The sequence below is a fragment of the Vulpes vulpes genome, chromosome 12 (genome assembly GCF_048418805.1).
Source record: "Vulpes vulpes isolate BD-2025 chromosome 12, VulVul3, whole genome shotgun sequence".
Taxonomy (NCBI): domain Eukaryota; kingdom Metazoa; phylum Chordata; class Mammalia; order Carnivora; family Canidae; genus Vulpes; species Vulpes vulpes.
In genome coordinates this window covers 116076171-116092950 of record NC_132791.1, presented here as the reverse complement: position 1 = coordinate 116092950, position 16780 = coordinate 116076171, and positions in this window count along the sequence as shown.

The window sequence follows — 16780 nt, the reverse complement described above, 5'->3', positions numbered from 1 at the left end:
TCCTAACCTCAAAGTGCTGCACGCGCACACGTGCACACATACACACACACAGCCAAGACCTATAGGGGGATAGATGCAACGAAAAAGATACTGTAAAGCACTTTCAAAAATCGTGTCACAAATGTTATTTCAGTGTTTACCACAAACCTGTGGGAAAAATGATATGGCCCCATTACACTGGTGGGAAACTGAGCCTTACAGTAGTGAAGGACCTCCTCAGGGTTACATGGCTAGAAAGTGGTAAGCCCAGGAGAATTTGGAACTCCTTATGCCAGGACACTTTCCCTATAATCCACTGCTTCCACCCCAAATTAATGCTGACAAGTATCAAGACGGCTTCCGGAGGACTAACAAGCCTGTTTGCTCCTGATATTTGGTTCCACTGCCCTCTTCCCTGCCCCTCCTGGGTCCCCGGATAGTCCTCACCCTCTCTTCTGACTACCTATTATGCCTCTGCCAACCAACAGAGGACCTACTTGTATGTTTTGTTTCATATATATATACATTCTCATATATATATATATATATGTTTGGTTTCATATATATATATATATATATATACATATATATATATACATATATATATATATTTGGTTGTCCCAAACGGTTCCTGAGGGCCCAGCCCATGCTTCCTATGCCTCTCTATTCTCCACAGCATTCAAGTGCTGGGTTCATAGTAGGGCTTCTGTAAATACTCACTTGCTGGGGGAAAACAACAACGGCAACAAAAAACACAAAAACAAAACAAACCCTCACTTGATGGGTTAATAATGCCAGCAGCAGCTGGACACTGGACAAGGTCTGAGCAGGTACAGGGGGAGATGCAGGACAAACCCTGAAAAAAAGATCACATGATAACCCCTGTGTGTGTGTCTAGTATCAGTTCACAAAGCATCTTCATATATATTGTATCTAGATCATGTTTTGATCCAGTCAGCAAAACTTCCCCCCAATGCCTACTAATTGTGGTGCCAAACACCAAGCCCCGGTAGGGGTTGAACCATCACAACCTCATGAAGTAGGGATTCTCACTTAAAGGAAAACTGAAGCCCAGAGAAGCTGAGTGCTGGTGTGAAAGATCCTAGAGCCTAGTATCTGACCCATGGCAAGTAGGGTTTAATTTTCTCTTTCTCTCCAGGGTCCAGCGGCTATAATACAACCAGCCAGAAGGCAGAAAGGGCCATTTCTCAAACAGGATGCTTGTTAGGAGAAGGGTCCACCCCATATATGTGGATCAGTCTCCCGCTACATACATGACAAATCACATGGGCATGTTATGATCCTTTGGCACAACCCCCGGTTCACAGGAGATCCAGAAAACAACGTTTGCAGGAGATGAGTGATGGCTGTGTTGCAAAAGGTCTGTTAAATGTGGAACGCAGTTAAGTTCAAGCGTACTTGGCATGTCCCGTGGAGCAGCCATGTAGAGCGCTCCCCTGGGTGGGGCTGTGACTCATTCCCCCAGCGTAGGTTCCAGGTTGGGATGCGGAGCTGGGCTCCGGGCAGCCACGAGTTCTGGGTGGAACCCTGGAGCGAGCGAGGAGAGCCGGAGAGGGGCCGGCGGCCCAGTGCTGGAATCGAGCGGCTCCCTCTACTGGCGAACTCGAGGAATCGCCGGGTGTTCCCGTGTATCTGTGTGTCACTGTGTCACGAGGAGTGTCACAGGTGTGTCAGCGAGTGTCAGTGGAAGTACCGGCGTGGGTGTGGGTGTGTGAGGGTGCCGGCGCCACGCGGGCCTGTCTCTGGAGCCACAGAGTGTGCACACACAACCACATCATGTAATACAATTTACTTCGGGGCTGGAGGCAGGGGGGTGCGGGGTGGAGGGGCGCGGCGCTGGGGCCGCTGATTACTGAGATTACTTCGCGAGGTGATCGGGACAAAAGGATCCTCCAGCTGGGACTCCTCACTAAACTCCCGCAGGTGGGAGGGGTTCAGGAAGGGACTCTAATCCCCTAAAGCGACGAAGGACCCAAGAAAGGGTTAACTTCGAGCCCTACAGTGACTTCAGTCATTGGCTCAGAGCACCGTCAGTCAGCGTCCTGGGGGCGGGGTTTTCGGGGCCGCCTTCGGACAGCCCAGGGCCCCTCACTTGCCCCTCGACCCCCACATCATTTCACTCCTGGGCTGCGCCCACACCCCCATCTTGGTGGAGACCCCTTCCTGGGCCTGGAGGAGGAGCGGATGCGGGCATCCTGGCTTCTGCACTCACTCCAGCTGCCTGGCTTCCTGATAGATGGTGATTATTATATAATAGACCTGCTGGACAGAACCGTGCCAGCGCTCGGAACACTTTGCCCCCTCCTCGAAGCGTGCCCCGAGGCCTGGCACCGGCCGCCCAGAGTCGGCTGCCCGGCTCTGCCGGCGCGCCCGGCACCAGCTCCCTCCCGGGGCGGGAGAGCCCCCTGAGCCACCTTTCCGGGTGGACCTGGGGCCACGTCTTGCGATGGGGCGGGCGCCAGGCTGGGAGTCGGGCGGGCGCCCAGCAGGTCTCAGTGTCGGCCTGCGGAGTTTGCCTTTCCCAGCGCCTCGCCGGGAATCGGGGACCCACCTGGCCCCTCCAACCTGAACTTGGAACTTGGGAGCCAATAGAGGTGGGGCTAGGGGGCGCAGGGGCCAGGATCGGAAAGGGAAAGAAGTTTGGGAGAGGTGCGGGGGGTGGGGGGGCAGGAACAAGGAGGCTGGGAGAGGGGACCGGCGGGGGCAGTGGGGGAGGGACTCTTATCCTGACAGGGCTCCCGCCTTCCCCGACTGGAGGGTTTGGAAAAACTGAGCAGGCAGCCAAGGCTTGGCTGGAAATCCTGCAGCCCACCCTCCTGGGGACACAAAGCTGGAGGGCGGAGGCTGGGCGGGGGAAGGGAGCACGACCCCGGGGAGGGCAGGGCCTCTTTTGGGGCTGGGGGCCCAGGGGCCAGGTCCCTGGGGAGGGGGTTCCTGGCGCTGTCTCCCTGCAGTCTGCTTCCCCCTTCTTCTCTCCCCCCCTCCTCCTCTCCCCCCTCCTCCCCCTCCCCGGCTCCAGTCTTGCAGATTGCGGGCAGACTTAACTCCTTGCGCGCCAGCCGGGTAGACTCTGAGCTGGGGACGCCGGGACGGAGGGAGGGAGGGAGGGAGGGACTCCGGACCCCACTCCCACCACGGTTTAACACCTTGTGGCCCGGAACGCAGTCTCGGGATCGGGGCTGCTCGGAGCCCCGGGAGGCTGCCGGGTGCTGGAGGACTGACGCCACAAAACCTGGCACCTGAGAGCTGCGTGATCCGGTCCATCCTGCTGCCAGATCTTAATTGTCTCCCCTCCCGCCACCGCAGTCCCCCGCGTCCCTCCCTCCACTCTTTGATCCCCGTGCCCCCGCCGCCCGGCCCCACTGGTCGCTACACGGCCTCTGCCAGAGACCGAAGGCTGCGGAGAACCCGGAAGCCTGGCTTCCGCGGCTGCCCCACCTTCTCCGTACCGCCCGCGAGGCCCAGCGCAGGTGACCGCAGCCCCGGTGCCCCTCGCCTCCGGGGGGCTCCTTCACCTTCCGCGGAGACCGTCCCCCACGGAGGAGGGAGTGCCAGCCTCCAACAGCTCCGGCCGGGACGAGGGCCCGAGGATCTGGAAACCCTGACGTCGCCTCCACCCTGGCGCCCCTTGCTTGGGCACCACCCCCTCCGCCATCAGATCGGCCTTCCGATTCTATGAATGACTCTGCCTGAGGGAAGCCGCCCAGGCTGGGCAGGAAGGGGTTAACGGGGCTCCCCGGCTCCGTGTGGGAGCCAGGTGAGGCACCGCCCCTCTTGGCCTCCAGGTGTGTGTGGGTGGGGAGGGGCAGGGACCCTGACCTAAGGGCTGCTTTTTGTGTGCCCCCTGGTGGCTAGATGTGGCCTAGCAGGTGCTGGCACGGGCTGTGCTCAGGTGGGGTTGGGTGGAAGGAGGGCTTCGGAGACAGCTGGAGTGCTCCTCCCGGAGGAATAGCACTTCCGGAGGTAAAGAAGCCTCTGAGAAGGCGCCTGGAAGGAGGCTGAGATGGGGAGCGGGGAGGGGGAGAAAGGGAAGTGCTTGTGAGCGCCTAGAATCCCTCGAGAGGAGTTCCTGTAGGGGGAGAAACCCAGGGGGCGCTTGGCTGGAGGGGAGGGAAGCTTTGTCCTGCTCAGGGCTGAGACCCTTCATCCCCTCCACCAAGAAGCCCTCCCAGGTTATTGGAGGTCATGCTCTTGCAAGCTTCCTTCCTCCTTCTTAAGTTTTCCTTTCAGTTGCCTTATTTCCCTCCCTCTCCCTATTTCCCATTACGGTCTAAGACTTCCTTCTTCTAGGGGCGGTTCACCCAAACAGGGAAAAGATTCTGTCCTCCTTCCTTTCGGGCTGTGATACCAGACTCAACATTTGCCTTTTCCTCCCGGAATCCTTCTCTGACCAACCCCCTCTACTTATTCATTCACAAAGTATTTTTGAGGGGACTCCTTGGGTAACTCAGTGATTGAGCATCTGCCTTTGATTCAGGTCACCATCCCAGGGTCCTGGGATCAAGTCTCGCATCGGGATCCCCACAGGGAACCTGCTTCTCCCTCTGCCTATGTCTCTGCCTCTCTCTCTGTCTCTCCTGAATAAATAAAACCTTAAGAAAAAAAAAAAAGATTTTTGAGGACCTATTAAGAGCAGAGCGCTGGGGGATCCCTGGGTGGCGCAGCGGTTTGGCGCCTGCCTTTGGCCCAGGGCGCGATCCTGGAGACCAGGGATCGAATCCCACGTCGGGCTCCCGGTGCATGGAGCCTGCTTCTCCCTCTGCCTGTGTCTCTGCCTCTCTCTCTGTGTGTGTGTGACTATCATAAAAAAAAAAAAAAAAAAAAAAAAGCAGAGCGCTGGACCAGACAATAGGTATGTGTTGGTGAACAAGACCAATGTCTTGCCCTCAGAGCCTGCAGTCTGGGTGGGGACAGACAAGTGAACAAATGATCTCAATGCAGTGTCTCGAAGCCTTGGGGAGCACTTAAGAGAGACCCCTATCCTGGACTTGGGAGTCTGGAAAGTTGACTGCAAACTCAGGGCAGCATCTGAGCTGAGACTTACTATTCCCACCTAAGGTGTGGTTCTGGCCAGGCAGGCAGGAGGTCTCACCGGAGGCCTAAAGATAGACCAGGAACCCAGCAAGGGATCTCACCAGATGTTATGAGGGAGGAGGGGAGGATCTGTAAGGCTGCATTCCCAAGCAACCCATTTCTTTTCTTTCTTTCTTTTTAAGATTCTAATTTTTTAAGTCTCTCTACACCTACCATGAGGCTCAAACCCACAACCCCAAGATCAAGAGTTGCAAGCTCTACTGTCTGAGCCAGCAGCAGAAGGTCCCTCCCCGCAAACAATCCATTTCTAATAAATTCCCAGTCACAAAAGAAAGAGACTGACTTGAGAGTCAAGAGTATGTAAAAAAAAAAAAAAAAAGAGTATGTGACCTTGGCCTAGTCACGTGTGACCTTGGCCTAATCACACCCTGTCTCTGGGCCTTAGATTTTTTTCAAATGTAAACCAAAAGGGTTGGATGAATTTATCTTCAGGCTCTTTATCTGGAAGATAACAATTAAACAGCAAGCTTGGTTAGTGGGGAGAAAAACACTCACAGAGCTCTGGTGGGCTCCGGGAGGGGGGAGTGGTGTTCAGAAGCCCAGGAGAGGCTACCATAGGCAGGGGCCCAGAGAAAGCCACAGTTACCTCCTACCCCTCACCGTGCACCTTGTCTGGAAGTTCTGAGTCCTGGGAACATCTTAGTTTCTGCCATCAACTGATAGCAAGAGCCTTTGTGAGATTGTGCTAGGAGGAGAAAGCATGGGGAGAGGCACTCACAGGATACATTTAGTTACTGCATTAATATGCTCTTAGGTAGCACAGAGAGCTTTTGTTTTTAAGAGATAGAATATTCACAGGTGGGGGCGCCTTGGTGGCTCAGTGGGTTAAGCCTCCCACTCTTGGTTTCCGCTGAGGTCATGTTCTCAGGGTCTTAAGATGGAGCCCTGTCAGCTCCCTGCTCAGCGCAGAGTCTACTTAAGACTCTCTCTCCCTCTCCCTCTGCCCCTTCCCTGCCAAAAAATGTAAATTAATTTAAAAAAAAATAATGTTCACAGGTGAGGAGACTGAGGCCCAGAGTGGTGCTAGGATGGTGGCTGGTGAGTGATGGCTGGCAGTGGTGCCCAGGCCTCCTGATTTCCAGTCTAGACCCTCCCCACCACACCACTACAGTGCTTGCTTCCAACTTTCCATTGGACTTCTTCCTGTGTCTGGCTCATTTCCCTGTGAGGCCACGAGATCTGGGAAGGCAGGCTTGGCCTCCTTATCTGGACATCCCCCAGAGCCTGGTGCAGGACTCTGAACACAGGGAGGGGTGCTCAGCTGCCCCAGGCCCCTGGCCCCTCCCCCCTTCTCTCTCATCAGGACTCTCTTCACATGCATGTAGCTCCTTGGCCCAATGGATAAATAGCATCCCTGGACTGGGGACAAATCCCTGAGCCCGGTGTCTTCGTCCCAGCCAGGCCTAAAACCAGCTCTGTGACTTCAAGCCAGCTGATGGACTGTCCCGGGGCTCATTTTCTCCATCGGTCAAGACCCATAGCCGATTCTAACTGCTAGGTAGGGCATTTGTAACTTGAAGCCTCAGATTAGGAAATAGTTTTACAAGACATACCTCTGAGGTAAGAGAAGGAGAAGAATGTTCCAGTCTTTTGGGCAGAATCCCATGGCCTCAGGACCATGTCTGCTCTGTCTGCTGGGACTGGGGTTACTGCCCCATGGGGTGCCTACACCCTGGCACCGTGCAGGATCCCACAAAAGTTGCAGGACAGGAAACCTAAATATATTCTAGGATCCCATGACCCATATAATTTCCCACAACCAAGAAGAAGGAATCCCAATTTTTATTTGTATCTCCTGATGATCCAACTCATAAGGTACAGCGTCACTTGTTAAAGGTCCCTTTCCTCTTCTATCCCGCCTCACCTGGCAACAGATTGGACTCCCTCTCTGCCTGTCTCTGTCCTCTGTAGTCAACACAGCTCTTCTGGCTCTCTTTGCCTGCTCTCCTGTCATCATATGGACTGGCTTAGCCTGTCGGGCTTCATTACTTTCCTTTCCTTTCACCTGTTACCCAGATTCTCCCCAACACATAGGAAAGCTGCCAGCCTCCTGCTTCCCGTAGCTCACCTGCTACTCTCTCAGTTCTGTATCATAGCAGCCCTGGAACAGAGCAGCCAAGACAAGATTTCCAACAGTTTAAGAATAAGATTATCTTGGGGCTGAGGGGAGGGAGACAGAGGGAGGCTGAGAAGGGTCAGTGATTAATACATTTTGATCCTGTAACAGGTACTACAGGCACCTGCCCTTGAGGAGCTTATAAGGTGGAGACAGTTACAACACAATAAAAGAAGGTAAATAATTAAAAGATGTGGACATGATGTAATCATGCAGGTTGCATCCTCAGGGAGACCTTCGGAGAAAGGGGAGACTGACCTTGGGTCCAGGGGAACAGGAGGGCTTGATGAGGGCACAGAAAGAACAAAAGGAGAACTCACAGATCTTGATGGGAAGGGGCCTCAACAAACAACCAACAACCTGGGTTACTGTTCTTTCTGATGTGCAACTGCCTCCCCCACCTCCCAACACACCCCTCGAGCAGTATACTACCATCTTCTTGAACCCCTCCAGTAGCGGGGAATTTAGAGCAGTGTACCACCATCTTCTTGAACCCCTCCAGTAGCAGGGAACTTACCATCTCCTAAAGCAGCCCATTCCATTTATGAACATTTGTGGGGGTTTTTTAAATTAAAGTTTATTTTATTGATTGATATAAAGTAAGCTCTAGACCTAACATAGGGCTTGAACTCATGATCCTGAGACCAAGAGTCACATGTTCTTCTGACTGAGCCAGCCAGGTGCCCCAGTGAATGAACATTTGTTTTTCCTTCCTTTGAGCTGAACTGTCTCCCAGTGGTCTCCACTTTTTAGCCCACACACTACCTCTTGGGGTCACACACTGTGTGAGTCTAATTTTTCTTTCCCATGATAGCCCTTCACATAATTGAGCTTTAATGATTCCTCACTCTTCTCCTCTCCAGCCTAAACATTCCCAGTTCACTAAACAGTCACTTCCATGATGACACCTGGCCAACTTAGAATAAAGCAGGACTATCATTCCTTTCCTTTATTCCAAACATTATATCTCTTATTAATATGGCCTAAAACTGAATTTACTTTTGGCAACCATATTATGCTGATGACTTACACTGAACTTACTAAACCCCTTGATTCTGTGATTCTGTTTCACCTGAACTACTACTTCTCTCTCTCCCCCTCCCTCCCTCTTCCCCTCCCTCCTCCTCCTTCTCACCTGAATTGCTTCTAAGCCATGTCTGGTCCATTATGCATTGCTGAGGTTTTATATAGATCTCTGATCATTTCATCTTGTTAGGTTGGTCTGATATTCTATGCATGGAGATGATTTGGGGATCCTCATCTTGTCCTTCAAAGTGTTTACTAACCCTCCAGGCTTATATGAGTGAAACATGACACTGGGGGATCCCTGGGTGGCGCAGCGGTTTGGCGCCTGCCTTTGGCCCATGGCACGATCCTGGAGACCCGGGATGGAATCCCACGTCGGGCTCCCGGTGCATGGAGCCTGCTTCTCCCTCCGCCTGTGTCTCTGCCTCTCTCTCTCTCTCTGTGACTATCATAAAATAAAATTAAAAAAAAAAATTAAAAAAAAAAGAAACATGACACTGTATTTTCATATAAGATAATAATAAAAATATTTAACAGGCAGAAATGAAGACAAAACCCTAAAACAAATGTTCTCCTGGTTGATACTAATCTGTGTCACATTGAGAAGTAAGAAGACACATGCTTTTGTAGGTGAGATGGGGTCATATCATAATGAGTCTTGAAAACCTAAAGGAAGAATAAGAAAATTCAGAAGGTTTTTGAGGGACACCTGGGTGGCTTAGCGGTTGAGCACCTGCCTCCGCCCAGGGCATGATCCTGGAGTCCCAGGATCGAGTCCCACATCAGGCTCCCTGCATGGAGCCTGCTTCTCTCTCTGCCTATGTCTCTGCCTCTCTCTCTGTGTATCTTCATGAATAAATAAATAAAATCTTAAAAAAAAAAAAAAAGAAGGTTTTTGAGTACGAAAGTCTTATGGAAGCAGGTTGATACAGCAAACAATAAAATAAAACACTAACTTTGGAACTTTACAGATCTGAATTTGAGACCTAGCTCTGTTTGCTTTCTAGCTCTAGAACTTTGAGCAAATTACTTTAACCACTCAGAACATCAATTTCTTCTCCTGTAGAATGGGATAATACGTACTCTATAGATTATTGTGGCAGTTAAATGAGATGATATATATGAAAAACCTCATACCTAACAGGCTCTTAATAAGTTGGGAAGAAAAAGCAGAAGGAAGGAGGAGAGAAAAAAATGTGTTTAGGGCAGGTAGGTTTGGTTTCTGAGAGGAGGCTACATTTATGATAGACCCAAGTAAAAAGTCCAAGTGTGAAGTGAGACTCTAGTGAGGCCCACATTGACTTGCTGGATGCTTGGTCCAGAGCAACACATACGAAATGGTAGAGGGCTAGAGGCAGACGTGGATGATATTTCAAAAGGAGAATTGATTGACCTTGGATGATGTGGAGAATGACAGGGAGAGGAGATTCAGGTAGCAACAGAGAAGTGCAAAGAGGGGTGATGGATTAGGGAAGAAGGGTTCATGTGAAGAGTGGTGGAAGGAGGCAGGACAGTCTGACATCCCAGTGGATCTGATGGGTGAGCGGTGGAGAGATCGAGGGGAACTGTGGGGAGGAGGAGGAGTGTTTGGGAAGCACCCCTGGCGGTGGTAGCTGTAGACATTGTCTCTGTAGGTCTCTGAGGGCCACCAGGTGGGAAACCAGTCAAGAACACTACCCTATCGGACACCCCAACTGCCCCCCTCCATTCAGAGCCGAACAGATGGACGTGACCTTCCGTTCCCCTTGACATCATGGGCCTCGGTCCATGTCCCTCCAGGACTCCCTGCTGCCCTGATAGCAGAAGGACACAAGTTCATGTCTAGCCATCAGACTGTAGCTTGTTGCTCCCACCCCAGCTTGAAAAGGGAGAGAGGGGCAGGGGGGGGAGCTGTAGGAGCTGTAGAAAGAGAGATTTGGCCAGAAGCAGGGCGTGGACAAACCAGAGCAAGAGAGAAATAGGGAAGGCGGGAGATAAAGAGCAAGGTGAGCACCACGTGTATGTAGAAATGCAGGCTGACAGAGGAGGAAAAGAGACTGAAGAAGGAAGCAGAAAGATTTGCCGAGAAACTGATGAAGTGCAACTGAGAAAACTGTTGCCATGGTGACGGGTCCAGAGGAAGGAGTAGGAATCGAAATCGGATTATGAGTTGGGGGAGTGGGGAAGGGGTTGTTCAAGACCCAGAGAGGGTGGCCCCACCCCGGCCCGCCCCTCCCAGCACCCCCCCCCCCCCGCCCGAGGACCGCCTTTCCGGGGGGGGGGGGCTCTCCAAGGCCAGCCCAAGGAATGCAGTGAGAACAGAAGCGTGGGAGGGACGGGGCTCTGGCACTTTCGCTGCCCCCCCACCCCTGGGCTGACGGGGAACAGATCCGCACCCCCCTACCCCCACCCCCAGCGGGCCTCACTGGCTCCCCGGACAGCTCTCTCCACCCACCCCAGGTTCTGCCCTCCTGCCTCTTCCTTAGAGCCCCCAGTAAAGAGAGAGAAGGGGACCTGTTTTAGGAACCCACTGTGTGCCAAACCCTGTGTCGGGCCCCCGGTGGCTGCATCACTGAGTCCTCACCCCAGCCCCTGGAGTGGGTGCACTTCCCCATTGACAGCACACTGGGATGGGGTCCCAAGCTGGAAAGTACCGGCCCGAGCTGGGGTGCAGTCCCTGCTCCGGCGTCCCAGCCATCCGCTGTCCTCCTGCCCCCACCCTTCCCACTCCCCACTTCCCCGGCCAGGCACCCCCAGGGCAGGGTGAGCGGGATGGGAGGCTGGGGGAGGACCAGCGCGAGCCTCCGGCTCCATCCTTAGAGCTGGAGAGAGGGAGACCCTCGAGGCAAATGCGCCACCGCCGCGGCGGCGAGGCTGGGGCTGAGTGGGAGGCGCAGGGCAGCTGGGCGCTCAGGGCTGGGGGGAGAGGGCGGTGGGGGCGAGGGGAAGCTCTGAGGCGGGCGTTTCCGGCAGAGCTGGGGAGAAACTTCCAGCAAGGCCGAGGGGGGAGCCCTGAGGCTGCAGCCTGGGGCCTGTGAACGCAGCGAGTGCGGCCGGGGCGCTGGTGCTGGCTGCAGGGCCTCGCCCGCCCGGGCAGGGGGGAAGCGGTCTCCCTCTCCCTCCCCGGGGCTGCTGTACAAATAACAGTTTTGTAAAGGGCACCGGATCTGCTGTGCATATCAAACAGGCCCCGAGGACCCGGGAGAAGGCAGAGCTGCGGCGGTGACCTTGGGTAGCCGCGCCCAGGCTGCCCCTCCTGCGGCCCGTGCGCTGGGATTCCCAAGGATTCTGGCCCCTTCCCCGGCCACCTTGAAACACCTCCCTGCTCCCTCCGAACCGCCCCAGTCCCAGCCTAACCGGAAGTTGAGGGGAGGTCAGAAGTGGCTGGGCCCCAAGAGGAGCTCGGGTCACAATTCTGTTGGTCCCCTGTTGGCTGGGCCTGAGCTCCCAGGGCCCTGCCCCACACCCCTGTAGAGAGAGGGGGGCCAGGGGTTGGGCTCCTTCCACCTCGGGCCTGAAGGGAGGGCTGCCCCGCCAGCTCACTTCTGCTGCTTCTGTTCCTTCCTCCACACTCCACCAGTATCCCAGAAAGCCCCTCCTGACCTCCCTCCCTGGGTCCATCAGGGGTTCCTACAGACCTGGAAGCCCCCGGCCTCTCCTCTCCGCCTGAGGTACAGGCAAGTCAGGTCAGGAACTTGCGGGGTGGAGGGAGAGAAGACTCTTCCTACCTTCTGCTGCCTTCACTCCTGCCCTCTGGAGGCTGTTGGTCTCTGGGCCCTGAATCCCAGACCCAGCTCCACTGAGATGGTCCGTCCTTCAGGACCCTATGCCCAGCCCAGTTACCCTCATCCACACACCTTCACTCCCAGACCGACGCAATCTCCGTGACTGCTGCTTGCCAAAGCAGAGGAGCACATTTCACTCTTTCCCCTTCCCCGTGAACCAGTTGGCTGCAGAATGTGGCCCCTGGAAGCATTCCTCTTTGGGTACCTGGGATACCACTACCCCCTGGCTCTTCTCTTTTTTCTTTTCTTTTTTTTTTTTAAGATTTTTATTTATTTGAGAGAAAGAGAGAGAGAGAAAATGCATGGGCAGGGGGAGAGGGAGAAGCAGGCTCCGCGCCGGCCAGGGAACTGGATTTGGGACTCAATCCCAGGACCCCAGGATCATGACCTGAGCTGAAGGCAGACGCTTAACCCACTGAGCCGCTCAGGTGCCCTTCTTTTTTCTTTTAGGGAAGGTTCTCGGTCTCCTTTGCAGGTTCCTCTTTCCCTTTGGCCATAATGATTTTCCTCAGGCTCTGTGCTTGCTTTTGTGTTCTCACTGGTCTCTGCTCCTCCTGGAGGCCGAGGCTGTCACACCCATGCCCACAGCCTTCCTGAGCTCCAGACCACACGTCAAACCACCCTCCACACACCTCCACCCCACCCGGGTGTCCTTCAGGCATTTCAGCGAGTTCAAAAGTGACAGATCTCCAACTCCTCCCCACAAATCCCCTCCCACCACCACTGAGACTCCCCCAACCCCCCCACCCCCATGGTGGTACTGTCGATAGTACACACACACACACACACACCACCCCCTGACTAGCGACTGTACCACCATCGGCCCAGCTGCCCAAACCAGGGCCTGGGAGGCATCCTTCACTGCTCCCCACCCTGCCCCACAGCCCTGGCAGTCAAACCATCACCCCCGAATTTCCTCTTTGCTCATTTTTTGCCCAGAATCTTATCTCAGCAGTGTGTCAAGAGACATCTAAAATATCTCCCAGCTATTCATCCAACACAGTCTCTACAGTGCAGCAAAAATCATCTTTATAAGATACAAATTTAATCATGACACTCTCCAGTTTAAAACCCTTCAATGGCTTCTTTTTATCCTCAGGATAAAAATTAAAATTCTTTTTTTTTTTTAAGGTTTTATTTATTCATGAGAGAGAGGCAGAGACACAGGCAGAGGGAGAAGCAGGCTCCCTGCGGGGAGCTCAGTGCGGGGACTGCCCAGGATCACACCCTTAGCCAAAGGCAGATGTTCAACCACTGAGCCACCCAGGCATCCCCAAAATTTAAATTCTTTAAAAATAATAAAAATTCTTTAAAGGGGCTTACAAAGCTCTTTATCTGGTCCCACCTGCTTCTCCAATGACTTACCCAAATTCTACTCTAAACCTCCAGTCCTTTAATGAGGCTTGAGGGCTCTCTCAGCTGACAACAACCTCCCCTTTCACCCTTCCCTCCTTTCATCTTCTCCCTGCTAACTCCTACTCAACTTTCAGATCATCACTTATTTACTACTTCTTCCAGGATGCCCTCTAGGACTGTCTAAGCCCATGGACGTTGCCCCTTCTGTGAGGAGCCTCTTTGGCAAGTCATTTAACGTCTCTGACCTTAATTTCCTTGTTAATACAATGAGGACAATAACAGTACCCACCCCTCCAGAGGTTGCTATGAGGATGAAGCAAGAAAATAAATGAAGGACTTAGTGCAGCACCTGACATGTGGTAAACACTCGATAGGGATCCCTGGGTGGCGCAGCGGTTTGGCGCCTGCCTTTGGCCCAGGGCGTGATCCTGGAGACCCAGGATCGAATCCCACATCAGGCTCCTGGTGCATGGAGCCTGCTTCTCCCTCTGCCTATGTCTCTGCCTCCCTCTCTTTCTCTCTCTGTGACTATCATAAATAAATAAAAATTTAAAAAAAAAAAAAAACACTCGATAAATAATAACTGTAAGCATTACTTTTCCTACTAAAATCCCGCTGCAGTGTAGTGCTGGACTCCAGTATCTCCCGGGAGAGCAATCGTGTTCACCTCCCAATGCCTAGTACTTAGCGCAGTGACTGGTACAAAGGCATTTAATAAACATTTATTGAATAAATTAATTCATGTTAATTTGGCCACTATTATTTCTTGGGCAGATTTGCTCTCTTTCAGGCCTAAGGAGAGGCTTAATTACCCCACAATCAAGTCTCCACCTTCTCCTACAATAATTTTTCTCTGACCACACTAAATTTTGCCACTTCCCTGCTTCAGCCCTGTCAGAGGCTCCTCCTGTGGAAAACATGGTGGGCCAGGCCTTTGAAGGACGGTTGCTTCTTCACATCCGCCCCTCCTCTCCTTCTCTTTCCATTGTAAGCCCCCTTTGCAGGGCTCTGGCCACTGGTTACACTGAACCCCTGGCTGCTTCAACAACCCTCCAGCCTCAAGTACTTTCTTCCTCCTTGCTCACTTAGTGGCACACCTACTCCCTTTCTAAGTGTCCTGTCCCAGATGACACAATCTGGGGCCCCCAGGGGTGAAGCTGGCCTCAAAGATGTGTATCATTTGGCTCACAGAGTGCATTTCATAATACATATTAGTTTAGAATTTGAAAATAAGAGCACTTTCCCTACAAATGCAGCTGTCTGGCCTCTCTTGGGAAAACAACAACAACAACAACAACAACAACAACAGAGGAGGCTCAGTGAGCGACCCTAGGATCCCCTTTCTGGAAGGCAATACTTCTGCTTCATCCAGAGTTCCTGCTGCTGTTTGACTCTCTCCAGTGGGTCCCGACTTCACTCACCAAGTTTTACTGCTTTTGTAATCTGCACAGCTCCTGGAGTCACTGGTCTACACCTCCCGTTGGCCCCACAACTTTGTGCTCCATCCAGCGGAGGACCTTGGCTTTTCTTCCCTCCCCACCCCCTACCACCTGGATGGACACCACTCTGTCCTGTCCCAGTCCACACTCCCCAGTCCCTCGCTCCCCTGCTCCTCTCACATCTTTATTGGATGGTGACCTCACCCTGCAGTGCTCCTTCCATTCGCATCTGACACCCCTTCTCATAACTAGCCCCCATCTTATTCTCCAGGACTCCACTCTGGCCAGTACCCTCCACTTTCCATGCCTCGGAAACCTGAACCCTGAGTCAGTACAACCTGACAGTTTTATCATTTCTGCACTCAAGCTGTCGTGTAACTAGAAAAGCTCCCAAAATGTCAAGGTCAGTGTGATGGTTAATTTTATGTGTCAACTTGACTGGGCCGTGGTGCTCAGATACTTTGTCAAACATTATTCTGGGTGGCTCTGTGAAGATGTTTTTGGGATGAGATTCATATTTAAATCAGTGAACTTTGGGGCATCTTGTGGCTCAGTCAGTTAGGCATCTGCCTTCAGCTCAGGTCATGATCCCAGGGTCCTCGGATCAAGTCCCTCATTGGGCTCTCTGCTCAGCAGGGAGTCTGCTTCTCCCTCTATCCTTCCCCCCTGCTCATGATCTTCCTGTCTCTCCAACAAATAAAGTCTTTAAAAAATAAATAAATCAGTGAACTTTGGGTAAGGCAGATTAACCCATGGTATGGTGAGCCTCATCCAATCAGTTGAAGGCCCCAGTAAAACAAAGACTGACCTCCCCTCCCCCAGAAAGAAGGAATTCAGCCAGCAGACCACCTTTGGACTCCAACTGCAACTCTTTCCTGGGTCTCCAAGCCTGCCTGCCTCCCCCTTCAGATTGTGGATTTGCCAAGCCTTCACAATCACATGAGCCAATTCCTTAAAATAAACCTCCCTCTCTCTGTACACATCCTGCCTGTTCTGTTTCTCCAGAGAACCCTGACTAATGCAGCCAGTGCCCCTGAAGACGAGCGGTCCCCAAACTCAGCTGGGCCACCGCCACCACACAGCCTTCCTCAGGGCCCTTGGGAGCTATGTCCTCTTCTCCCCACAAATAGCTACTCAACCTCTTACCCGCCCCCCACAGACCCCAAATCCTTCTCCGCACTGAGTTTCCTACTTCCCAGAGAAAGTGGAGTCCATCAGGAAGGAGCTCCCTTAATTTGCTGCTTCCCTCTTGCTGTCTTTCTCCCCCACGGTCTCCCCACAAAAGTATCACATTTCTCTGTAGTGCTGCCCTAGAGAGAGAGAGAGAGAGAGGCATTTCTATGGCCAAAGGCTACTGTCTCCACCTCTGATCTGAACCCCATTATTTCCCTCCTCCAAAGCCTCTGCATCCATCACACCTCTGTCTCTCCTCTATCTTTACCTTTAAAAACACAACAGGTGGGGCACCCAGGTGGCGTAGTCAGCCAAGTGTTTGACTCTTGGTTTCGGCTCAGGTCATCATCTCAGGATCATGGGATCGAGCCCCATGTTGGGCTCTGCACTCAGTGCGGTCTGCTTGTCTGCTTGATATTCTCTCTCTCCTTTCCCTCTGCCCCTCCCACTCATGCTCACGCTCTCTCTCTCTCTCTGAAATAAATAAATCTTTAAAAAAAGACACACAGCAGGTGAGCCTTTCCCGTACCCCAAGTTCCCTTCCATTTCCCTGTCTCATTCCCTTCCCAGCCAAGCTTCTTCAAGGAGCAGCCTGCACAGTTCTCTCCCTACTACCTCCCCTGCCAGTCATCTCTGGAGTCTGCCTTCCTCACCTGTAGGACGCTGCCCCTAAGGATGCATGACCCCCAAGATGCCAAGCCCAGTGGACATTTCTCAGTCCTCACCTTCAGTTCTGACTTTCATACCACTCGACACCTCCTTTTTGAAATTCCCTGTCCACTTGTGGTTTTCCTCCTCATTCCCATTCCTCC